Source organism: Camellia sinensis, chromosome 5 (genome assembly GCF_055761805.1).
Source record: "Camellia sinensis isolate YWXY chromosome 5, ASM5576180v1, whole genome shotgun sequence".
Classification (NCBI taxonomy): Eukaryota; Viridiplantae; Streptophyta; class Magnoliopsida; order Ericales; family Theaceae; genus Camellia; species Camellia sinensis.
In genome coordinates, this window is record NC_138965.1 from 197451200 (window position 1) to 197477030 (window position 25831).

General features: G+C 39.3%; 1 protein-coding gene and 1 pseudogene across 2 annotated transcripts in view; one reads left to right on the forward strand and one right to left on the reverse strand.

Moving 5' to 3' along the window:
* Positions 1-25831, reverse strand: part of LOC114269955 (uncharacterized) — a 278957-nt gene that overhangs the window by 15664 nt on the left and 237462 nt on the right. The gene's annotated exons all lie outside the window — the stretch shown is intronic.
* LOC114268412 (protein LAZY 1-like) lies at positions 23071-25771 on the forward strand (annotated as a pseudogene). The gene is made up of 4 exons (XR_014329054.1): positions 23071-23076; positions 23161-23223; positions 23962-24723; positions 25380-25771. The product of XR_014329054.1 is annotated as a protein LAZY 1-like (transcript).

Sequence of the window (25831 nt, forward strand, 5' to 3'; positions counted from 1 at the left end):
TACATTCTGTTGAATGTTCTCTGTATATTCAATTGTGTATCAATACAATATGTACATCTAATATATATATATATATATATAGCAATTCTAGACCTAATCCTAAACAGTAATAGGAAACAAGAATAATGCTTCTAATATCAATAATGCTTGAGGCCGCGAATACCATTTTAATTTATTTATTTATTTATTTATTTTTTGTGGATGTGTTAGTCTGGTCTTTTTTAAAAAAAAAATAAAAAATAAAAAATTTTGCCTTTCTTTTCTTTTTGCAAAAATGGTTCTGTGAAGAAGTATACTGCAAAACTAGACATCACGCACTAACTGAACTTGTATAGTTTGATAGCGTGAGTGAGTTGGGTTGGATTGATTGGGTGATAAAAAATTTTAGCACTCAACTAGTCCAACCCAACTCACTCACCTTATTAAACCACATAAGCTGAGTTGTTTTGTTTTTCTTCTATTTGTTGGGTTGTATTTGTTTTTTTTTTTTAATGTAATTAAATTTTATTTGTTGGCCTGTATTGGTTTGGTTGTTTTTTTTTAAGGTGGTTATGTGTAGGGGTGTGCTAAATAATTAGACATCTCGCACCAACTCATCGCATAAAATTAGATGAAATTAACAAATTTTAACCAGCAGCCTAACTAATCAGTCAATTAGGTTGGACTAGTTGAGAGATGAAATTGACTAATCAGTTAGATTGTTGGTTTTCGTTTTCTTAATTTCATATAATTGTGTACGATGAATTGGTGCAAAATGTCGAATTTTTTGGCACAACACGTAACCACTCTTAAAAAATTTTAAAAAAAAAAACTACAAAAAAAAGAAAAAGTAATTAACACAGCCACAATTTCCAAAAAAAATAAAAATAAAAGCAGGGGCAAGCCAAATTCAAGGCCTAGAATTCAAGGCCTCTAGCACTGCCGTTCTGATATATGCATCAGTATCATGTTGAACGTAAGTAAAAGTCATTGGAAATGTTACCTTTTCGTAATGCGCCCACCAGTCGTCAGATGTTTGTATTAAACCCGTCACTTCACTGTAACTTATGCCGATTGGCCCATGCCTGTTGTCCATCAATTTAGACCACGACGACCAATCCTTTTTTAGCAACGCGTACTTGTTTTGCAGTTGCTTGACGTCATGCACCTTATTTGTACGCTCCTGGAAGCCCTTGCAGACAGCTCTATATCCATGCATTGTCATTGTATGGAAGCTCCCCTTGAAACCAGCGTCCAACTCTTTGATAACAAGTTCCAAGAAAATCTGAACCGTGTCGGAGTCCCAAGCTGCTTTATGCACGTTTGCGGACTGCTGCTGCGTCTGTTTACTACCGCGCTTGTGCAAAGTCTTGGAAGGCGTCGACTGCGTTTGGGACTGCTCCATTTGCGTACTACAATGCAACAGCAATTTTGGTATACGTGGAAGAATTGAAAAAATGGAAAAACAAGTTGGGGAAAATAAAAAACATAAAAACCATTTTCGAGCAAAGTTAATTTAGACAGAAGGCCAAAAAATTAAACTACAAACGTTCTTCCGAAACTAACCTTAAATATTATATCATTTTTTTTACTAAAATGTAAAAACAACAATAAAAAATGATAACAAAAAAATACCCAGTTCAAGTACAATTACATACAGACAAACATGAGCTATGTATCAGAAATTTATGACCTAATACCGATTGCAATGAAATTAAGGAAGAACACTCAATTGCAGACGAAATGAACAAGTCGTCAGATCAAATATTAAAGAAAAAAACACAGACATTGCAAAATGGAAAGTACGAAAAACTTCAGAGACAATAAAGATCCCATGCTTCGAATTAGGGGAACCAGAAATGTAGGTCTTCAGGCCTCAAAAGTCATCCAGATGCCCTGGTCCGTAGCTTGCGCCGAGGAGGGTCGGACCATTCTCGCAGCACTGACCACTTAAGACACCACTAAGCTAGTATTCCGATCCATACCCACCTTGAAGCCCGTCAAAACACCCTTTCGAACTGCATTAGATAATAGCCGCTCCAAAGCCTCCATAATCAAAATAAACAATAATGGAGACAATAGGTCTCCCTGCCGCAAACCCCTATGAGTCGAGAAAAATCCTGCTGGCGTTCCGTTCACTAGGACAAACATCTTAATCGTCGATAAACAAAACTGAATCCACTGTCTCCACCGTTCCCCAAACCCCATTCTCTCTAACATATACATCAAAAACCGCCAGTTCACATTATCATACGCCTTCTTAATATCTAACTTACAAATAAGACCGTCTCCCCCCTGTCGAAATCGTGAGTCAACACACTCATTTGCTACCAACATAGCATCCAAAATTTGACGCCTACCCACAAAGGTATTCTGGGACTCAGACACTAGCCCCTCCAAGACACCTTGCAATCTATTAGCCAAAACTTTCGCCAGAAGCTTGTACACACTCCCCAATAGGCTGATGGGTCGAAAATCCCTTATATCCTCTTCCCCTCCTTTCTTAGGAATTAACGCTACGAAGTTGCATCAAGACTCCTTTCAAACTATCCTGACTGATAAAACTACGCAAACAAGGCTAACACATCTGTCTTGACCACTTCCCAACATCACTGGAAGAAAAGCATAGTAAAACCATCGAGGCCCGGCGCATTGTCCCCAGACATTTTCTGAAGAGCCCCAAAAACCTCCTCTTCGAAAAATGGCGGTTCCAACATCTGCCTATTCGCCTCTAAAATAGCATCAATATAGCGATCCCGGTTATCCCTTTACTGTTTTGTTGTATTCCGGACTCGGTTCCGTGAAGTTGGTAGTGGTATCTATCTTGTTGTCGTCCTTCAATTCCACTTGATTGAGTTTTAGGATGTTTTGACTGAGGTTGTTACAGGTAGATTAAGCCTTGGTCTTTATCCTTGTTGCCCAGGTTTTTCATGTTACGCTCGAGCGGGTCATTCTGCGCTTGAGCGGAGTTTGGTTTCTAGTCTAGCGCTCGAGCGGGTGTTCTGGCGCTCGAGCAGGTATTGCATACCTCCAGTATTTCGAGTTCCTGCAAAACTTCTGCAGACGTGATTTCTGCGCTCGACCGGGTTTGTTTACGCTCGAGCGGTGGCGCTCGAGCGGGTCGTTTGGCGCTCGAGCGGGTAGTACTTTCTGGGTGTAAGTTCTGGGAGGTGGAAATCTGCGCTCGAGCGGACTGGTTTTCGCGCTCGAGCGGAAGTGCTTTATTCTTGTGTCTTGGAGCTCGAGCGGGCCTTATTGCGCTCGAGCGTGTCCAGAGTTTTGTTCTTGGCGCTCGAGCGTCGTGTTCTCCACTCGAGCGGGTCATACGTATATGAGTTATCCGCTAGGTGATTTCAAATCACTTTTTGCTTTTCTTTCTCTCTCCTACTTTTCTAAAAACCCTTTTTTGAGAGCCTCTCTCTCTAGATACTCCCTTCTCTCTAGGGTTTGATCTAGTTAGAGTGTCCTCCTTCTCTTCGGCCTTTGTAAAAGTTGTGTTGATCGTCGAGGGCGTCGTTTTAATCTGAAAATTTCAGATTTTGGAGCATTTTAGTTTTGGTCTTCATTTCCATTGGCGCTCAAACTTCGAGGTAGGGATATCTTACTCCTCTCTATGGATTTTGTCTTTAAATTTTAGTATTTTAAGATGTTGGGGTTGGTTTGGTGATTTTGTGAAAGTTTGGGGCTTTTGTGTAATTTTTCAAGAGTTGGGGTTTTATTTATAATAAACCTAAATGCATGTTTGGCATAGAGAAATGGAATAAATATTAAATCATTGATGAAAATGGGACCTTAAGGGTTGTAATGTTAATTATGGAAAATGCCCTAATTACATTGTTTGATTAATTGGGTTAATTAATCATGAGGTATGAGGAAATGAAATGGGATTGTTGAGAATGGGAAAGTATGGGGTTAAAGGGTGTAGTTGAATTATTTATCACTCACCGAAATGAAATGTTGATTGAATATCCATTTGTGCATTTATTTTCTGTTTAGAAATAACTACTTTGGGCTATCGGTGGAGGATAGTCGTGATTGTTGTAGACAATGCATGATGATTAGGCAAACGAAAACTAATCAATGGAATGTGTCATGGAATTTGACGGTTGATAGAATACATTAACTGTATGTATTGAGTGATTGTATATAGAACCAATGTGTTTGTATATGTTATGTGTAGAGGAGGAGATGAGGGATGTACTCCGCGGTTTAGGGGAAGATGGGGGATGTACCTCTAAACCGGATAGTGTTGGGAGAAGATAGGGGATGAACTCCGTAGACACAGCTCCTATGCTTGTCTAGAGAAATGAAGACAGAGCTCATATGCTTATCTTTGAGAAGTGTAGACACAGCTCATATGCTTGTCTAGAGAAGTGAAGATAGGGCTAATATGCTTATCTTTATGAAATGTGGATGTAGCTAATATGCTTATCTGTGAATGTGGGATATGGTTGTAATACATATCTGTTGAGACGATGATAGAGCTAATATGCTTATCTGTTAAAAAGGGGAAAATGAAAAGTAACTTGGACTCATAAGTCGTATGACATAAAAAAGTGATTTATGTGGGTGTAACTGTGTTGGCCATCTATCAATTGCTAATCTTTTAGTCATTGTTCATGGTTGGTTTAGTGTATTTCTGCTGGGCTGTGGCTCACCCTATATGGGAATATCATTTTCAGGTACAGGTAGCATGCCACCTTCAAGGACGTAGCTTGGGAGGCTAGAGGCAGGCGGACTTTTGTCGTTTCATTTCTTTGATGTATTACATGTAAATTCAAGCCAAGGGCTTAATGTTTAAATGAGTTAGCACTCGTTTGTTATAACCAAGTGTTAACTTGGAAAGCTGTAAGCCCGTAGGGCATTTGCTTTTGTTGTTAACATGTAATACTTTTGTAAGAAACTACTATGATGAATAGAAGAATGTTTATCTTTATTACCAATTCATGTCTTTATTGATGGGTTTAATGTTATTATTTTGAGGGCGTTACAACTTGGTATCAGAGTGTACCGGGTTCGAATACTTTGGGTATGTGGGAAGTGATTAGTATCACAATGGGTTTGTCTCGCTTGGTAGAGACTTAGATGTAGTGTCATATGCTATGTGTTTAATTGATAACATGCTTATGTGTTTATTTGGGTATGGGATTAAATTTCTAGGATGCTGATTGGATTCTTAGGTTTCTGGGAGTCTTGTTGGAAAGGCACTTGATCAATGCTGTTTCTAACCGGAACTCTAATAACGCCTCGGGACTATCATTATCCAGAAATGAAATTCGTAAGTGCTTATGTGTTTATGTGCTTACGTGGAGTGAATTACTGTTGTCCATACATTAGGACGCGAGTGTTATAGTTTCAGCACATTTGTGAATGTGCTAATAGTCTTGGTTACCTTTATTAGGATGTCAGGACGAGGAAGAGGTGCTAGGCGTGGTAGGCCTACGAGGCAGGAAGTACCGTTACCGGAGGAGGTTCCGGCAGTGCAGGAGGGAGTTGGTCAGGCCAACGTGGCCGAGCCAGCGGGTCAATAGGCTATGAGTGCCTTGGCACGAGAGATAACAGAAGCTTTGGGTATTCTCAAAGCAGGGAATCAGGCAACTGAGGCAGGGCCTTCTTTCTTGAAGAGGGAGTTTTTCCGGTCTAATCCGGATGAGTTTATCGGGGATCCGAAGGAGCCACTGAAGGCTGATGAGTGGCTAGAGCAAATGAATAAGACGTTCGAGATGCTTGGCATCGAGGACGGAGCACTGAAAGTGACCTTGGCATCCTTCCAGCTGAAGGGAGATGCGGGTCAATGGTGGAAGTACAAGAAGGCTCGTGTTTGTGGTACATGGGAGGCATTTGTAAATGCTTTCCAGGAGAGGTTTATATTTGCAGCAGCTAGGGAGAAGCTGAGGGATCAGTTTAGCCGGCTTACTCAGCAGGGCATGTCCGTGGCAGAGTTTGAAGCCACTTTCACTAGTTTGTCCAGGTTTGCACCTGAGTTAGTGGCGTCCGAAGAACGCCGTTACTATGAGTTTGAGCGAAAGTTGAGGCAGGGCCTCAAGTTGAGGGTTGGTGGGTCTTACATCTGAGAGTACAGACCCCTAGTGGACGCTGCAGCTCATATGGAGCTCATGATGCAGGAGGAGGATGAGGGGCAGAGAGGCTCCAAGAGGAGCCAAGATGGCCAGGGCGATGGTAGGAGGCAGAAGGGTTCTAACCCTTAGCAGTCGCAGGGTGGTGTTGCTAGATCGACCTTTCTAGTGCCGAGTGCAGGCTCCGGGAGAGGTGGTCAGGGGAATTTCACCTGTTACAAGTGTGGCCAGCTGGGTCACAAAGCTTCGGTTTGCCCGCAGAAGGGTGGGGGTCAGAGAGCTGTTTCTTCTTCAGCTAGACCGCAGAGTCAGAGTTTGGGCAGGGGGCAGCCCTTGTCTTGTTATCAGTGTGGTCAGCCCGGGCACCTGAAGAGGTTTTGCCCGCAGTTGAGTGCCACTTCGGGAGCGTCTGGTTCTAGGCAGACGCAGAGTTATCAGCCAGCTCAGTCTGTGCAGGCCTCGAGGGCCAATCCGGGAGCTTCGTCATCCCAGTCTGTGCAGCAGTCATTTGCTCCGAGGGGTGAGCAGGTAGATCAGGGGCCTACAAGGCGCGCGTATGCTGTTACCGCACAGGATCTAGTACCGGCTCCATCAGTGGTGAGAGGTACTTTTCTGTTTTGCAACTCGGTTGCTAATGTGTTGATAGACACGGGTGCATCTCATTCTTTTGTATCTGCTGTATTTGCATCTGTTTTGGAATTGGAGTTAGCACAGTTAGCATCTCCTATTTGTGTAGTGTCACCTCTTGGGGGTGAGTTGATTCTGAAACAGGGTTGTAGAGGCTGTGACATAGAGGTCGCCGACCATAGGCTTCCTTTTCCGTTTGTTGTCATGCCCATGAAGGGTTTTGATGTTATTTTGGGTATGGACTGGTTATCGTCGTACCGAGCTGTTATTGATTGCTACCGCCAGAGGGTCACAGTTTGTACCTTGAGCGGGGAGTGTTTCCATTTCTTGGGAGACCGGGTTGGTAGTGTTTTGCCATCGGGGTATGATCCGCGAGGGCGGAGTGAGCTTAGTGGTTTACTTGCTAGCTTTGAGAGTGGTGAGTGTGATGAGACCCAGGTTGTGTTGTCGAGGGTAGTTTGTGAGTACTCAGATGTCTTTCCCGAGGATCTCGTTAGTTTGCCACCTCATCGGGAGATTGAGTTCTCCATTGATTTAGTGCCCGGCACAACGCCGATTTCTATGGCACCTTATCGTTTTGCTCCAGCAGAGTTGGTTGAGTTGAAAGTTCAGCTTCAGGAATTGTTAAATAAGGGTTTTGTCCGCCCTAGTGCTTCGCCGTGGGGAGCACCGACCCTCTTTGCTAAAAAGAAAGATGGTGCCTTGAGGTTGTGTATTGACTACCGGAAGTTGAATCGGGCTACGGTTAAGAATAAGTACCCTATTCCCCGTATAGATGATTTGTTTGACCAGTTGAAGGGTTCCCGTTGTTTCTCTAAGATAGACTTGAGATCGGGTTACCACCAGTTGAGGGTCAGGGAAGAGGATATTTCGAAGACGGCATTCCGTACGCGGTATGGCCATTATGAGTTTCTGGTAATGCCATTTGGGCTTACCAATGCACCGGCAGTCTTTATGGACTTGATGAACCAGATTTTTCAGGAATTCTTAGATCGCTTCGTGGTCGTCTTCGTGGACGACATTCTTATCTATTCACCTTCTGAGGAGGAGCACGAGGCACACTTGAGAGTGGTGCTTGAGTTACTTAGAGCCCATAGGCTGTATGCCAAGTTTGGGAAGTGTGAGTTCTGGCTAGGAGAAGTCAAGTTCTTAGGCCATGTGGTTTCCGGGGAAGGGGTGTCTATTGATACATCCAAGGTTGAGGCAGTGCAAGATTGGGCACAGCCTAAGAGTGTGTTTGAAATCCGCAGTTTTCTAGGATTAGCTGGGTATTACCACCGGTTTGTGAAAGATTTCTCCAGGTTAGCGTCACCGTTGACTAGACTGACTCGGAAAGGAGTCAAGTTTGTGTGGAGTGAGACTTGTGAAAAGTCGTTCCAAGGGCTAAAGATTAGATTGACCACCACTTCGGTTTTGATTATTCTGGAGAGAGGGTTGGGTTATGCGGTTTATTGTGATGCCTCACGAGAGGGTTTGGGTTGTGTGCTGATGCAAGAGGGGAAAGTGGTAGCTTATGGCTCACGTCAGTTGAAAATTCACGAGAAGAATTACCCTACACATGACATAGAGTTAGCAGCTGTGATCTTTGCCTTGAAAATCTGGAGGCACTACCTTTATGGTGAGAGATTCGAGGTGTTCTCGGACCACAAGAGTTTGAAGTATCTGTTTACACAGAGAGACTTGAATTTGAGGCAGAGGAGATGGATGAAGTTCATCGAGGACTATGATTTTGAGTTGTATTATCACCCGGGAAAGGCCAATGTTGTGGCCGATGCCCTTAGTAGGAAATCCATTAGTGATGTAGCTTGTATTGCCATCCGAGAATGGGAGATGCTGAGAGCACTTGGCGAGTTTGATTTACTACTGGGCGAATCTGTTGAGGCTGCGGCCTTGTTTTCTGTTGTTGCACAACCTACACTTATGACTAGAGTGTTAGAGGCACAGAGAGGTGACCTTGAGGTAGAGTCCTTCCGAGAGAGGATGTCCAGTGGGAAAGTTGAGAAGGGTTTGACGGTGTATCCCGACCTGAGTGTGAGATACCGAGACCGTTTGTTCGTGCTGGAGTCTTGCCGAGAGGAAGTACTCCGAGAGTTCCATCATTCACGCCTTGCGGTGCATCCGGGAGGCACTAAGATGTATCAGGATTTAGGTCGCCAGTTTTGGTGGCGGGGCATGAAGAGAGATGTGGCTGTTTTCGTATTTAAGTGCCTTACTTGTCAGCAAGTGAAGGCCGAGCATCAGAGGCCAGCGGGTTTGTTGCAACCCTTGCCTATTGCCGAGTGGAAGTGGGAGCATGTCACTATGGACTTCGTTGTAGGTCTTCCGAGGACTCAGCGAGGTAGTGATGCCATTTGGGTGGTTGTAGACCGGTTGACTAAGTCGGCGCACTTCATTCCTATGCGCGTGGGAGATTCGATAGATCATCTTGCCGACTTGTATATTCGGGACATAGTGAGGTTGCACGGGGTCCCAGTGACGATCGTCTCAGATAGAGATCCTCGTTTTACTGCTAGGTTGTGGCAGAGTTTGCAGAGTGCCTTGGGCACTAAGTTGACCTTTAGTACGGCTTATCACCCTCAGACTGATGGGCAGTCCGAGCGTACTATTCAGATTCTCGAGGATATGCTTCGGGGTTGTGTCCTGGACTTCAGTGGGACGTGGGAGAGGCACTTACCTTTGGTAGAGTTTGCCTACAACAACATTTTTCAGTCTAGTATCGGTATGGCACCGTTTGAGGCCTTATATGGCCGACCGTGTAGGTCTCCAGTTTGTTGGGCCGAGGTGGGTGATGCACCTTTGTTGGGTCCGGAGTTGGTTAGGGAGATGACGGAGAAAGTTGAGCTTATCCGTAGGAGGCTTGTTACAGCCCAGAGTCGACAAAAGAGTTATGCCGACCGTAGGAGGAGACCTTTGGCGTTTGAGGTAGGTGATCATGTCTTTCTGAAGATATCACCTAGGCGAGGTTTGATGAGGTTTGGGAAGAGTGGGAAGTTATCCCCTCGGTTTATTGGTCCTTTCGAGATCCTTGAGAGGATTGGCGAGGTTGCTTATCGGTTAGCTTTACCGCCGCAGTTGTCCGGAGTTCATGACGTGTTTCATGTGAGTATGCTTCGGAAGTATGAGCCAGATCCATCACATGTGTTGGATTGGACCGATTTAGAGGTAGATGAGGATGCCTTGTATGAGGAGAGACCAGTTCGAGTCTTGGATAGGCGGGATCAGGTCCTGCGTGGTAAGACCATTCCTTTGGTGAAAGTCTTGTGGAAACATCACGGGGTGGAAGAAGCCACTTGGGAACGTGAGTTGGAGGTCCGTGAAAAATGTCCGGACTTATTTGTTGTTGTGTAATCTTGTATTTTCATTTTAGACTATTGTTGAACTTAAGAGCTTTTGTATATGTCTTAAGTTGTGAAACATTGAAAATGTTTTGGTTTATTGGAAGTATGTTTTGGAACTTGCCTCATATGGAAGTTGAATGTAACATTATATATGTTGAATGTATTGTTGAAATTGGAAAGGAAATGCATAGTGTTGATGCATGTTAAAATACATATGTTGTTTACATATTGTGAAATGCCTCTTGAAAAGAGATGGAATTGACTAGTAATGGGTCGGGTTGTTTAATATTATGTTGCAATATTGTTGAAAATGGAGAAAACCTGTTTTTCTGAAAACCTGTGTTTAATTTCGGGGACGAAATTCTTTAAGGGGGGGAGGTTATAGCGATCCCGGTTATCCCTTTACTGTTTTGTTGTATTCCGGACTCGGTTCCGTGAAGTTGGTAGTGGTATCTATCTTGTTGTCATCCTTCAATTCCACTTGATTGAGTTTTAGGATGTTTTGAACGAGGTTGTTACAGGTAGATTAAGCCTTGGTCTTTATCCTTGTTGCCCAGGTTTTTCGCGTTACGCTCGAGCGGGTCATTCTGCGCTCGAGCGGAGTTTGGTTTCTAGTCTAGCGCTCGAGCGGGTATTGCACACCTCCAGTATTTCGGGTTCCTGCAAAACTTCTGCAGACGTGATTTCTGCGCTCGAGTGGGTTTGTTTACGCTCGAGCGGTGGCGCTCGAGCGGGTCGTTTGGTGCTCGAGCGGGTAGTACTTTCTGGGTGTAAGTTCTGGGAGGTGGAAATCTGCGCTCGAGCGGACTGGTTTTCGCGCTCGAGCGGAAGTGCTTTATTCTTGTGTCTTGGAGCTCGAGCGGGTCTTATTGCGCTCGACCGTGTCCAGAGTTTTGTTCTTGGCGCTCGAGCGTCGTGTTCTCCGCTCGAGCGGGTCATACGTATATGAGTTATCCGCTGGGCGGTTTCAAATCACTTTTTGCTTTTCTTTCTCTCTCCTACTTTTCTAAAAACCCTTTTTTGAGAGCCTCTCTCTCTAGATACTCCCTTCTCTCTAGGGTTTGATCTAGTTAGAGTGTCCTCCTTCTCTTCGGCTTTTGTAAAAGTTGTGTTGATCGTCGAGGGCGTCGTTTTAATCTGAAAATTTCAGATTTTGGAGCATTTTAGTTTTGGTCTTCATTTCCATTGCAGCTCAAACTTCGAGGTAGGGATATCCTACTCCTCTCTATGGATTTTGTCTTTAAATTTTAGTATTTTGAGATGTTGGGGTTGGTTTGGTGATTTTGTGAAAGTTTGGGGCTTTTGTGTAATTTTTCAAGAGTTGGGGTTTTATTTATAATAAACCTAAATGCATGTTTGGCATAGAGAAATGGAATAAATGTTAAATCATTGATGACAATGGGACCTTAAGGGTTGTAATGTTAATTATGAAAAATGCCCTAATTACATTGTTTGATTAATTAGGTTAATTAATCATGAGGAATGAGGAAATGAAATGGGATTGTTGAGAATGGGAAAGTATGGGGTTAAAGGGTGTAGTTGAATTATTTATCACTCACCGAAATGAAATGTTGATTGAATATCCATTTGTGCATTTATTTTCTGTTTAGAAATAACTGCTTTAGGCTATCGGTGGAGGATAGTCGTGATTGTTGTAGACAATGCATGATGATTAGGCAAACGAAAACTAATCAATGGAATGTGTCATGGAATTTGACGGTTGATAGAATACATTAACTGTATGTATTGAGTGATTGTATATAGAACCAATGTGTTTGTATACGTTATGTGTAGAGGTGGAGATGGGGGATGTACTCCGCGGTTTAGGGGAAGATGGGGGATGTACCTCTAAACCGGATAGTGTTGGGAGAAGATAGGGGATGAACTCCGTAGACACAGCTCCTATGCTTGTCTAGAGAAATGAAGATAGAGCTCATATGCTTATCTTTGAGATGTGTAGACACAGCTCATATGCTTGTCTAGAGAAGTGAAGATAGGGCTAATATGCTTATCTTTGTGAAATGTGGATGTAGCTAATATGCTTATCTGTGAATGTGGGATATGGTTGTAATACATATCTGTTGAGACGATGATAGAGCTAATATGCTTATCTGTTAAAAAGGGGAAAATGAAAAGTAACTTGGACTCATAAGTCGTATGACATAAAAACGTGATTTATGTGGATGTAACTGTGTTGGCCATCTATCAATTGCTAATCTTTTAGTCATTGTTCATGGTTGGTTTAGTGTATTTCTGCTGGGCTGTGGCTCACCCTATATGGGATATCATTTTCAGGTACAGGTAGCATGCCACCTCCAAGGACGTAGCTTGGGAGGCTAGAGGCAGGCGGACTTTTGTCGTTTCATTTCTTTGATGTATTACATGTAAATTCAAGCCAAGGGCTTAATGTGTAAATGAGTTAGCACTCGTTTGTTGTAACCAAGTGTTAACTTGGAAAGCTGTAAGCCCGTAGGGCATTTGCTTTTGTTGTTAACATGTAATACTTTTGTAAGAAACTACTCTGATGAATAGAAGAATGTTTATCTTTATTACTAATTCATGTCTTTATTGATGGGTTTAATGTTATTATTTTGAGGGCGTTACAATCAAACTGAACCCCATCCAACCCTAGCCTCCAAGTCTCATCCTCCCCCCGAAACAAATGCTGATAGAAGCTCACTATGCCCTCTCTCACCTCCTCCTCTAACGATAACAACACACCATTAACCCATAACTTCCCAATTTGATTGACCCAGCGATGAGCATTCGCCATATGGTGAAAATATTTTGTATTCAGATCCTCATCTTTCAAACTCTTGAAATTGAAATTTGAAAACTCTTGAAATTTTGAAATTTTGTATTTGGATGGAGTTAACTTGAAAACTCTTGAAATTGAAATTGAGATTGATTTTTCCATAGGTTTGTTTTATTTGTTTGTTTTTTTTTTTTCTTTCTTTCTTCCTTGCATATGCTTGTGTACACTAACAAACAAAGAAAAAGGAATGTTAGATAGGGTAAACAGGGGTAATATAGGGAAATAATGCTGATCCTTGATTTTTTCGGCCATATCAAGTGTTTCTTTGAAAGTGTATAATAATAATAATAATAATAATAATAATAATAATAATAATAACAAACCCATTTAAAAAATGAACAGTAAATGCACAAACCCATTTCAGAATTCTGGTTTAGGTCCTAAGTTAATTCCACTACAATGAAAAAATCACTGCTGAGATTACATTCTTAACTCTGGTTTGGGGGACAGTCATCATATAGACAAACCCATTTCAAAAAAGAGCAGTAAATGCACCTGAATCAAGCATATAAACCAAGACAATGATGTATTGAAATCGGTTCAACTGAGAGCGAGATTGAGAGAATAAATCAATTGAATCAAGCATACAAACCAACTGAATTGAGTATAAATTAAGCATATAAAATCCTAAAGCCACAATCAGGAAAGGGGGAAACAGATGGAGACAGAGAGAGAGGGAGAGAGAGAGAGAGAGAAACTGTGAGTGAGAGAGAGATAACAGACAGACACACCAACAACGAGAGAGCGAGTGAGGAAGAGAGAGATGGACAGACAAACACACCAAGATCGAGAGAGCAAGCGAGGGAGAGAGAGAGAGAGGGAACCTGAGATCTGTGGTTATGCCGATGGTGCTTTGCGGTGGTGGTGATGGTCGTGGTCGTGGCAATGTCTTTCGTACAGTGGGCTGCGGTGAGGTGTTTGTCTTCGGTTTGGTGTCTGATTCTGAGGTTTGAATGTTGTTGTGTGTAACAGAAAAAAGGGCAGGCAGCATTAAAAGAGTCCCCGCGCGCGCCCTAAAATTTTTGAAGATTAGTTTTGTCGGCAAAAGTGTTATTATGGGCGACTATCCTATTTGGTAGCCATAGGAAAAGAAACAACGACTATTTTATTAGTCGCCAAATGTATATTTGGCGACTAAATCTCCATTTGGTCTGAAAAAATTCGTATTTGCCCACTAAATTTTTTAGTCGCTAAAGATTAACCAAAAAAATATACCTATTTTTGGCTACTACCATTTATTTTGTAGGCAAAAATTCATATATAACATATAACGACTAAAAAAAAATTAGTAGCCTAAAATTGAGACAAACGGCGACTAATAAATTTTTTAGTTGCTAAAAGGGTCACTTTTGCCGACAAAAAGGTAATTTAGTCGCCAATAAATAATATTTCCCTACTAAAAAGTTTTAGTAGCTAAAAACTGCACCAACGCCAACTAAGACATATTTTAGTCACCCAAAGTCAACTTTTTGGCCACTAAATTTTGTTTAGTTGCCAAAAGTGGTCGCCAAATGTGCAAATTCTTGTAGTGTACTGAGTCCTAATAGGGACCAACTACTAGATTGACTATCAAGCAAGCTATCTTAGATTGTATGATAAGTTCTTAGTGCTTGACAAAACAACGAACTAAAGCTAAAACAGCCTTGTATTTCATATCAATCTAGTGGCCAACCTTTTTTTTTTAATCCAAATTTGATGCAATCAAGCTTGAACAATTTAATACTTAGCTCAAACAAACAAAATTTGAACACATTTTAAAACTTGTTAAATTTTGAAGCCAACTAAGACATATTTTAGTCACCCAAAGTCAACTTTTTGGCCACTAAATTTTGTTTAGTTGCCAAAAGTGGTCGCCAAATGTGCAAATTCTTGTAGTGTACTGAGTCCTAATAGGGACCAACTACTAGATTGACTATCAAGCAAGCTATCTTAGATTGTATGATAAGTTCTTAGTGCTTGACAAAACAACGAACTAAAGCTAAAACAGCCTTGTATTTCATATCAATCTAGTGGCCAACCCTTTTTTTTTAATCCAAATTTGATGCAATCAAGCTTGAACAATTTAATACTTAGCTCAAACAAACAAAATTTGAACACATTTTAAAACTTGTTAAATTTTGAAGCCAAAGTTTAAATAATCTACTATTAGGTCAAATTTCTAATCTCCTATATATATATATATATATATATTTACGTTAATTAGCCTATATTAAATAATATTTCAATAATTATTTAATCCATTAAAACCCGACTCAACTCACTATTTGTCCGACAAATTTCCCATAACTTCATTCCGGTTCCCACAACGGAGGAATCCTCGCTCCGCCCGTCTGTGGGCATTATGCAATGTCAGACCAGGTAGTTCAACTAGACCCTCTAATACAACGGGACAGTGATATTTTTCTTATTTCATTCAGTACCATTCACATGGCTGGTTTTGGAACTGTCCGGGCAAACAATCTAGAGAATCCTAGTATAATAACCCTACCAGGCATAGGGTTAGGCCCCTAGATCATGTGAAATTATAACATTCCATAGAAAATAGACAAAGAGAAAGAGCCCAATAAGGTAAGTTACGTTTTGCACTGATGAAAATTGATCCTGAATACTTTTGGATAATGCACAAACACAAATAGGTTCTAAACCAAAGGGTGTAGTTTAGTTGGTAACATTTGGGGTTGTAACCTCTAGGTCTCTAAGAAAAACAAAGGCTCTTGCTTTTTGCTCGGTAATGAGAAGTGGTGCATCTCATTACCCCCAAGTTTGGGTATCTAATCTAACTAGGTGGGGATCCCATAGGTGTCTAATCTATAACTTGTAAGGGGTTGTCTTGAGTTTTAAAATAAATAAATAAAAAAATAGTTCTATTTCTACAAAAATAGAATTGTGAAAAGGAAGAAGAAGAATAGAAAACTTGTCTGACATTGGTCATGGCTTATTTTGTTCATTTCTCTTCTGAAACAATCTGAAGTATGTAAGTTCCTTTTTCCCCCAAGGAAGAATCAACTGTTCAGATCATCAAAGCCTCGGGTCTGGAAATACAAATCAGAAGTTACTATCATTGCCTAATTTGACATGGATCATCTAATGAGCAAGTTTGCCTACAAGCAGAGACGAAACCAAAATTTTATTACTGGAGGGACCAAAAGAGAAGTAATTTTTTTCACCATATATACAGAGCACACATGTATGTATATATGATAGATAAATTATATATATATATATAATTAAATACCATAGAAGTAATTTCTATTAAGATGAATAAGTTTTTTTTATGTAAAATAGAAAGAGAATTCAAAATGGAAAAAGAACGACATTTTTTTTTATACTGGGAGCATTTTATATATAAAATGATATATATATATATATATATATATTTAAAGTTCTATAACAAACAATAATGCTCATAGAAATAAGGGGGTCATGGCCCCATAATCTTCTCCTAGTTCTGGCCTACCTACAGGAGCAAGTGGATAGACCATGGTCATTGTCTAATTTGGTAGACTGTCTAAACCATATGTCAACACCATCTCTACACACCATACAATCTTGAGGTGTTAAGCCATCACTAACTGGCATCCATAACTAGCATCCACTAGAGAAGCAGGTAAGTCAAGGTTGACCTTATGTAGAATGGTCGAGAATCAATCAACACCATCGCCAAAAATCCAACCAAGTGATTCTAAATTGATAAATGAAGAGTATGTTTGACACCATCTATATGCCTCATTTTGATGACACCTGATATGCCTGCTAAGAGATCATTTTATTGTGATACTTAAAGAGAAGCATGTAGGCCAACCTCACACCACTGCACTTTTAAGCTGAGATGGCATTTGAGTCAATCACTTACTGACAAATGACCCATAATGGCCACTCCATGTGTCAAATAATCATTGCTGACCCATCCACCAATTGCAAGACCCCTTTGCCGTATCTATATATATGTTATACAAAGATGACATTTCAACAAAGGTCTTTATTTATAAGAACTGGATATCATCTTAGTTCAACAAAATTCTATGTCCAAACCACAGTTGTCAAATCTAAATTCGTATCGTGAATTGAAATGGCCTCATACCGAATCGAATCGAATCGCGAATTGTAAAGATTCGGTCACTTTTTTTAAATTACTTAAAAATATATATCTACACATTTAGATGTTAAATATATCTTATGAATATAAAATATTTAGACTTAAATCTCTAAAAATGTTATTTTAAATGATAATCACGTAGTTTAATAGGTAAGAAGTTAACAAAGATTCTTATGTAAAATCACCATCTTACCTTTTTCTTTTTTAGATATTTCTTATCAACCATTCTTAATCAAGATTATTGAAAATTGAGTCAGCTTTGACCCGACCTATAACCCATGGAGCGTCCACATGAGTTGTAGATAATTCACACTATTTAATAAATAAGATAATTAAGGAATTATTTAATGAAGTATTTGAGTTGTTGTGGGAGCCTACAACTCCACTTCTATCTGCAGAGATATATATCATATATCTGATATAGAGAAGATATACGTATTATTGTTGTGAGATTTTATCCTAAAAATCGCTGCAGAATTTTTCTCTCTGTTCTTCCCTCTTAGGTCACCATTGTAAAATCTAGGGATTCTTAGGTCACCATTGTAAAACCTAGGGATTTGGAGTGTGGATACAACATTGAGAAACTCTGGTAGCTTCTCAATTGATGGAGGGTTTTTCAGACAAGACTCGTAATTCAAGCATCCGATCCAAACCGTTTCCGCTTCAAGTAATATAATTACCTGCATATTTTCTTTCAAAGATAATAACCAAATAGACAAACTATCAATTTCTAAAGTAACAATAATTAACAACGATATTAATATTTGGACAATAAGCATACATACTTTTCTAAGTAACAGTGAGCAAATAATAAGAAAGAATTATTTATAATCTTTTATTTTAAAGCCTAAAACATTTTAAAAGTTATAACTGATCTCACACGTATAATATTCAATTATATTCAATTTAATAAAATAGCAATAGATAATTCATAGTGTAACTTTAATCTTAAACATCTTTAGAAGATATTGATTTTTTAAAGGGAAAAAAAATGAGAAAAAAGGTTTAAAATATGTTGGGTCTGACTGGGGTCTTGTTTGTCATAACCTAAAAAGCTAAAAAGTCAAAAAGTTACTATCCTATTTAAGTCACATCATCTTATTTAAATCACATCACCCCTCTATCACATCATTTCAAACCCATAATAAGTCAAAAAGTACACTTATTTAGATTATCCCAAACAACCCCTGGATTCTATTAAAAACTCCATGATCATCAAAATAATAACAAATCATGTATATATATTGATTATTTTGGTATTAAATGCTATTAAAAGTTGTGTTATGTCATTTTTACTAAAAAGATGAAGAAAAAAAATTCAAAAATATACCGGACACAATAATTTCAAAAATTGCATGAATTGTAAAAAGTGAATCGAATTGTGAATCGATTGTGAATCGTGCGATTCACTAGAGATTCACTTCCAAAATAGATTCATATTGATTTTGCAAAAATTACGAATCATAAGATTCTGATAACAGAGATCCAAACTCCCAAGCATGACTTTATACCACCAACCAAGCATTAAATATGTTGGAACATTTAAAGAAAAAATATAGATCTTAGGATTACTCTAAAGCTAATTTTTTAGTACATAACTTTTAGATAATTCTCACTTTATGTGTGGTGTGAACCCTTTTGTCAAATTACTCTTTTAAATTCATTTCTAGTGCCCTGAGAGATGCCCTTTTGGACTTCAAAGAGAATAAAGGGAGCATAGCGTATAGATGAAGTTACAAATACCTTCAGATGTCTCGTGGAATGGTCCACTCATGTTATTAGTAGGATGTTGTCCTCAATTTGAACTTTAGTTCATTGTTGCCTTCTGAAAAACAAGATGGCATACGCATCCAGGGGCCTCTGTAGTTTTCAACTGCCCATGTCTGTCATTAATGATTTCCATCCAATTCGTAAGTTGGCAACTTGGCAAACAAATTCTCATAGTTTCCATAATGTAGTTGATGTTCCAAAGCTCGTTTGTATTAGCCCTGCAATGACATTGTGGCATATGGCCATGAAAAAAAATACAAACAAAAAAGAGAGAGAGAGGCTAGAATAAGATAGGAATACAAGTGCAACCATACAAAAGGCTAGATTAACATGGGGTGTTGCATAGCACAACAATAAAAATGAGCAAAAAAATTGACAGTGTTCTTATTTCACGAAAAGATAAAGCACATGCACAACACAACAGAATCAGAAGGAAAAACTGTAGTCACCTGCAAACATCATGGCAGTTTTATCAATAATCTATAGCAATGGTGCCAAATCCCAGGTTTTAGGATCTAATATCAAATACCTTCACCGTATTCCTACAATGAATCACCTAGAGTTGTAAAATGGGATACAAATCTTCTTACAGGTAGCAATGCAGATGCGCATCAAGGAGATGCAGTGCCTATTTAAATCAATTCAAATTCTGAAACAACATTTCTATATCATTGAAATAAAATGCATGCCGCTCTATTAATAGTGAGCTGAGTCTACTATAAACTAGCCAATGCTTCCGCATCAGACGGCCATTTGTTTGCTTGAAATATGATTAATTAAATATATAGCTTATTTATTTTTATTAGGGTAACCTGATCAGTTTAACTATAATGCATTGCCTTTGCCGATATATGAAAAGAAATTAACTGGTAGGATCACCATCAAGGCTTTTTGGTGTGAAGCAAAGTTCCACATCGCCCGAGTACTAAAATAATGTTAAGCATATAAGCGTGAGGGCACCCTCACCTCTAAAGCTAGCTTTGGAGGTTAAGTCCTATTCAAGACCGTGTAACATTTGGAACTACATACAAATTGCCTAGTAGGATAACTATCAAGATTTTTTCCAACTCAGTTAACAGTAACTTGGTCCATCAGCTTTGGAAAGGCTCAATCAACACCCATTCCAATCTAACCCATTTATGTGAACCTTTTAATTCATAAATTAATATGCTATGCTTCCTCAAAGACACCTATGCATGCTTTCCTCAAATTTTCTTTTAACTATTTTCTTCTGTCTTCTCTCCTAAGTCCACCAACCACTAGTTCGCCTTCAATCCTACTAGATAAATATTCATAATGACATAAGTACTACGAATACTTAATCTAGGCTTTTTCCAAAGCCTGATTTAATATGTTCTCCTACGAGAAACAATACCTGTTATTATCTTTAGTATGTATGGAGTATCAAAGGATGTGTCAACTTGTTTAGATCTACCTATTGTTATTATGGGATTATTTTTAATGAACAAGGAACATGAGATTTCCTAGTGGTGTAGAGATAGTGAACATGATACCAATTAGAGCATCAATAAAAGAAATTTGTGTCTTTATTCCATAAAATAGATTGTTAAAGGGACATTAATCAATAGAAACAATTTTAAAAAAGATGATGTTTACGGTTACCTAATCAACCAGAAAAATAAATTTTCCTACTGGTGGAGATAAAATTAACCATATCCAATGACCAATCAATTATTTGGCACTAATTATTGTCCTTGTCATGGCATCATCAATTATGTTTGTTAATTTTAGGCCACGTTCGTTTCATGGCATGGGATTAGAGGGGATGATGGCAAATGAATACACCATGGGATTACTGTACTATACTGATTAGGGTAGGATAAAGGAGGAAGTAAGGTTCGAAAAAAAAAATTTGGCTTTTTTTTTTTTTTTGGGCGAGTATATTTTTTTGGCTATTAGATGGAGGTTGGCAGATATTCCATAGGTAGTAGGGATCATTTATCCCAAGCTGAAGTGGGATTAGTTATCCCTCATTTTGGAGGAAAATTAATCCAGTATGACTACTAATTCACCATACTTTGGCCAAGCCAACCAAACAAGGGATTGGAAGGGATTGGGGAACAAGAGGAGAAGACGAGGGAGCAGCTGAGCCCCACACCCTAATCCACCTCCTTATCCCAGCAAACAAACGTGGCCCTACTTGCAATAAGATAGTCGAGATTGTAAACGGACATTATTTAGTGGAACCAAAGGTTGTGAGTCCGAACCTAAGAACAACCACTTTATGCAAATAATACCACAATGTTAGGTTTGTACCCAATCTTTCTCTCCAAGACCTTCATCTAATGGAGGCTATACTGGTGTAACTTTTAAAAGGCAGCTTGGTACAATGGCATGGCTTGCTGTTAGGTAGTGCAGGTTCAAATCATGGAAACAACCTCTCTAGAAAAGGGAGTAAAGTTGTGTATATTTTGCCCTTCCCAGACCCCGTTTTAGCGGGAGCCTCGTGCACTAGGTCTCGCTTTTTTTACGATGTCAAAGCATGAAAGAGTTGTCTTTATAGGTCAAGAGGCAAGTAACAGCTCATTCACATCCATAGGTCAAATTTTGGATTTGGGAGCTATTCAGGCCCCATTTGGGAATTTGCTATTTTAGTTGAATTTTTGGCTTTTACGAAAATATGTACAAAAACGTAAAGAGACTAATGTAACAACTTGTAGTATTTTTTGGCTAAAAACCATGGTCCCCAAATGGGGCCTCAATATCAAAAAATTCAGAACACTGAAAAGTACTGGGTTTGGATTTTAGAGAGCTTACAAAATAGATTTAAGTAAAAAAATGTGAATGCATATTTCCTCAGCTACTCTTATATGTAGATGTTATGGCAAAGGCGAAGATGAGAAAAACTAAAGCAAACCAAATACACAAGCACATGAGGATTTACAAGGTTCAGTAATAAGCCTACGTCCAAGGGTGTAGAATGATGACAGAATTTAACTATGACCGTGGAGATTAGAATGAGCCAACTCTCTCTCTCTCTCTCTCTCTCTCACAACCCTCGATTGAAAACTCACAAGATCATCACAAATCCTAGAACCCTGAAATAACCTAATATATACAAGGATTTGAAAATAGCAAACCAAGTCAAAATAGATCCAAATACAAATATTGGGTTGGGCCTATCATTAATAATCCATGCAAGTCATCAACGGCTTATAAGCATCATCCGGGTCGAATTCGAGACACACCCACAACAATAAAGTTGTTTGTGGGGTGCACCCAATTCCTTAAAATGCAATAAACCTGTACCTGAAGGGGCCTCTTTTATGAAAAAGCTTACATTCATGACAATATGACTGACAGGCAATGAAAGAAGATGACCTGATCACATGTGGCAAGGTCATCGATCCAAGCCAAAAGAAAACATATGGTAGTTGAGTGGCAATACTAAACATTGATGGTAATGCCTAATAACATATTTTCACCAATCATGAGCAGAAAACGAGGTTATTGCTTATTGGAGTTGGGTTGCTACGTACAGCTAATATATTGTAATGAAAGCACCACAGAATGCAACACAGCTTAAAGTGTTCAGTTAAGATGTCAGAGTTGGTCAAACCTGAAATATCACCAAATCCAATCAGAGCATGGTCTGTGAAAAACCCAATAATACATAAGTTGGCTGCAAATAGAAACACGTGCAAAACTATTATTGCTGTCATAGTTTAGCTGCAAAGATAAAGAAATCTGTGAGAAGAACTAAAGACTAACACAAATGCAACACTGTGTCGCTAACAGTACTTTTTAACACTAAAAATTAACGGGAAAAAAATAAAAGAAAAAAGAAAAAGAGATGAGGTTCCTTTTAGTTAGAACTTTCCTCTGAAAGGTGGACCTACCATAAAGCACTAGGATTGAACTTTTTGGGTCCCTAATGGAAAAAAGATCTTCTTCTTTGTCATATTATCTTTGAATTGATTAGGGTCCAACAAAATATTCTCTAGACTCCATCTGCTCATGTGGGTAGTTCTGATTAGAATACTGAGAATGGAAATTCCATTGTAATGCCATGCAGAAATGCATGTGCATAAACATGTCACATTGGGAAGGCCAATGGCATAACTGTAAGAATTAATGCAAGTGCACTGGCAGATAGAATCGTCTGCTTGTGGGGTCTTGAACCCACTCCCCATTGGCCACATGATTTGGTCTACACAAAATAGCCAACCCAAATCTTGTAACTTTCTCTATGTTTCTCTCTACCTGCCTCAATCTCAGGCACTTTTAGAGGCTTCCAAGACACATATCAAATAGTCACACCACACAATCTGAAAAGAGCACCTTCTCTCACTTCCTCCTCACTGCCAAAGTAATCTAAATCAAGTTCTTTGAAGAAAGATCACAAAAATGAAGGTAACCACAATTTTTGTTGAACTTTGGAAGACAAAAACTGTTTCCAGTATTTTATGACTTCATATTTGCATATCTTGATTGCAGTTACTTGGTTGGATGCATCGCAAGTTAAGGCCTAGTGAAGCACTCAAGGATTTTGCCATTGGGGTAAGTCATGTTTCTAATCCGACCTCTATGAGTTGAGTTGGTTCGGCTTTTTCAATATATTGGTTCGGCTCTAGGTCTTAAAATCATCAACCCGACATGAACGGGTTGGGGCGCTGTTTAAGCCACGCTTAAACTGAAGCAATCCAAGATCTGAATCTATATATATTGCATAAAATTCTAATGTTGTTGACATGTCTTTATGTAATTGGTCTATTGCAAATACTAAGGTGGACTTGATTGCACCTGATCATTTCATAAATAAGAGAAACGTAATGTGTAATCTAATCTTTCATTTCCTACCTTCATCCACTACACTACTACAAGCTGAGCCGCTGCGGGTGATTTCTCTATTCTTGGCAATCGTCTCCGAACAATATTTTGCAAACAATATTAAATTTTAAAACAGTACTTTGTTGCTCTATGTCTGTGTTACGTTAAAATGTTTAAGATTTGTTTATTCTAATCATTTATTGCTGATTGATTCACTTATTTTAGTATAGTGGAACTACGGTTCCAACCCAAACAAACCCGATGCTAAATCGGGTTGGCTTGGTGTGGTTTTGGTTCCAGTGCATGATTGGTTCTGTCCTGCACCCAAAAACCTGGGACTGATCATGATTGGTTTGGTTCTGAGTTTAAGGCTAACTAGAACCAAAGCAACCCATGTGCACGCCTAATCATATTTATTCCAATGGTAGTCATCTTCACCTTTATCCCAATTATTTAACATTTCTTCAGTCATGGAATTCTTCTAATTGTCTTTCAGAGAAGCCATCATTGGATGAGCAGCAGTACGACATGAAGGCAAACTATGGTACTAAGACCTTAGGCAAATCACAGAGATACAACCATCTTCGAAAATCATTTGCCATAGAAGAAGATGACTTTGAAGAAGAGTCATCAACTGCGATTTCTCAGCTCTTCCATGGCTTCCTTACCATTGGTACTCTTGGTTCAGACACAGTCATCGCTGACCCATCATCAACACCAACATTCGCCATCTCTGTTGAGAACATAACTGAAAAAGAAACAGAAGTAACAGAGCATGATTTGAAGCTGATTAATGATGAGTTGGAGAAGGTGCTAGATGTTAAAGGTAAAGAAGATGGTTGTAATGACTCATCTGGGAGAAACAGTCATGTTAGCACCATTACACTGAGTGGCAAGACATTGGAAGGCACAGAGACCAGTGGGAACAGAACAACAATGTGTCCACTCCAGGGCTATCTGCTTGGGTCTGCAATTGAGTTGCCAGAAACAAAGAAGGAACATAGAACATCACTTGGGGAGCTGTTTCAGAGGACAAAAATGACAGAGGAAAATTCTGTCACTAAATGCGAGAGCGGAGAAAAGAAGGCAGACAAGGAAACAAATAAATCTGCTATACGTCTCATGAAAAAGAAACTGAAGAAAAGAATGGTCCATGATTCCTCTCGGACCTCCACCACAGTGACTGGGGGAAATGTTATCTCTGCTTCAATGGAGACGAAACTGCATAAGGTATGTCTACTTCTAGTACTGAATGATAGATCTTCTAGATGGGATATATGGAGCACTGCAACTCCTGACATAGTTTTGTTGGGATCATTGCAACATCATCTGTGATTTGCTTACAAAGAACATACTGTGTAGTGTGATCAAACCAATCAGATGATTTGCACCATCCAATCATTAACATTGCAAGATGGTTCCTCCATTTCTCTGGATACACTTCAAGTCCTAATATGTGCTTATAACTGAATATCTCTAATTCTACGGTACTAGGAACATGAATTGTTCTGATACGAGAAATAGAAATGCGGTATCTAACATGCTCAGTACGATACTGGTTGACTTGTTTTGATCATACTATTAGTATTAAAGGTACTCAAAATGCTATATTACAAGAACTCAGGTACAGTTGTTGGTTTTTGAGCATGTGCTTAAGCTTCATATTTGTCTAATTCCCATGTCCAAGGACATGAGAGCATGGCAAAGTATTGCTAATTTTTAATATCCTCCTTTTATTTTCAGGGTAAAATAGTACTTACAATGTGACATATAGAATTTCATACATAACATAAGAGTTTTATGCATAATTATATGTAAACTCAAATTCCTAAACATATTTTGAATTCTGCGTTCAGTTTTTTAATTTTACAATTTGCTGCACTCAGATCCTCCACATGTTCCACAAGAAAGTCTATCCTGAAAACTCAACTTCTGCATGGAAATCAGATAAGCCCCACAAGAATGAACCAAAGAACAACATCACCTATGGGGGGGGTACTATGACGGAGATTATACGCACCCAGGGGAAGATATCATAATATTTCCCCATACAGCCCTTTCAAAAGAGAGCATACGATGCTTCAAGAGACACTCAAACCCATCACAACTCACAATCAGTGGAAGCAATTCAAATGGGAACAGCGAAAACTGGATCAATACAAATGCAGACTGTAAGTACACATATAGCTACCTTTCCCAAAATCTATTTTATGCTCCAGACTTCATGGTGATTATAATTTGATTATAGAAACTAAATTCTGAGCCCACAGAAGTTGGCATTTACACTATCCCTTGACAAAATCTTGAGCACATTGTCTAATAAAAGGACTTTTTAGCT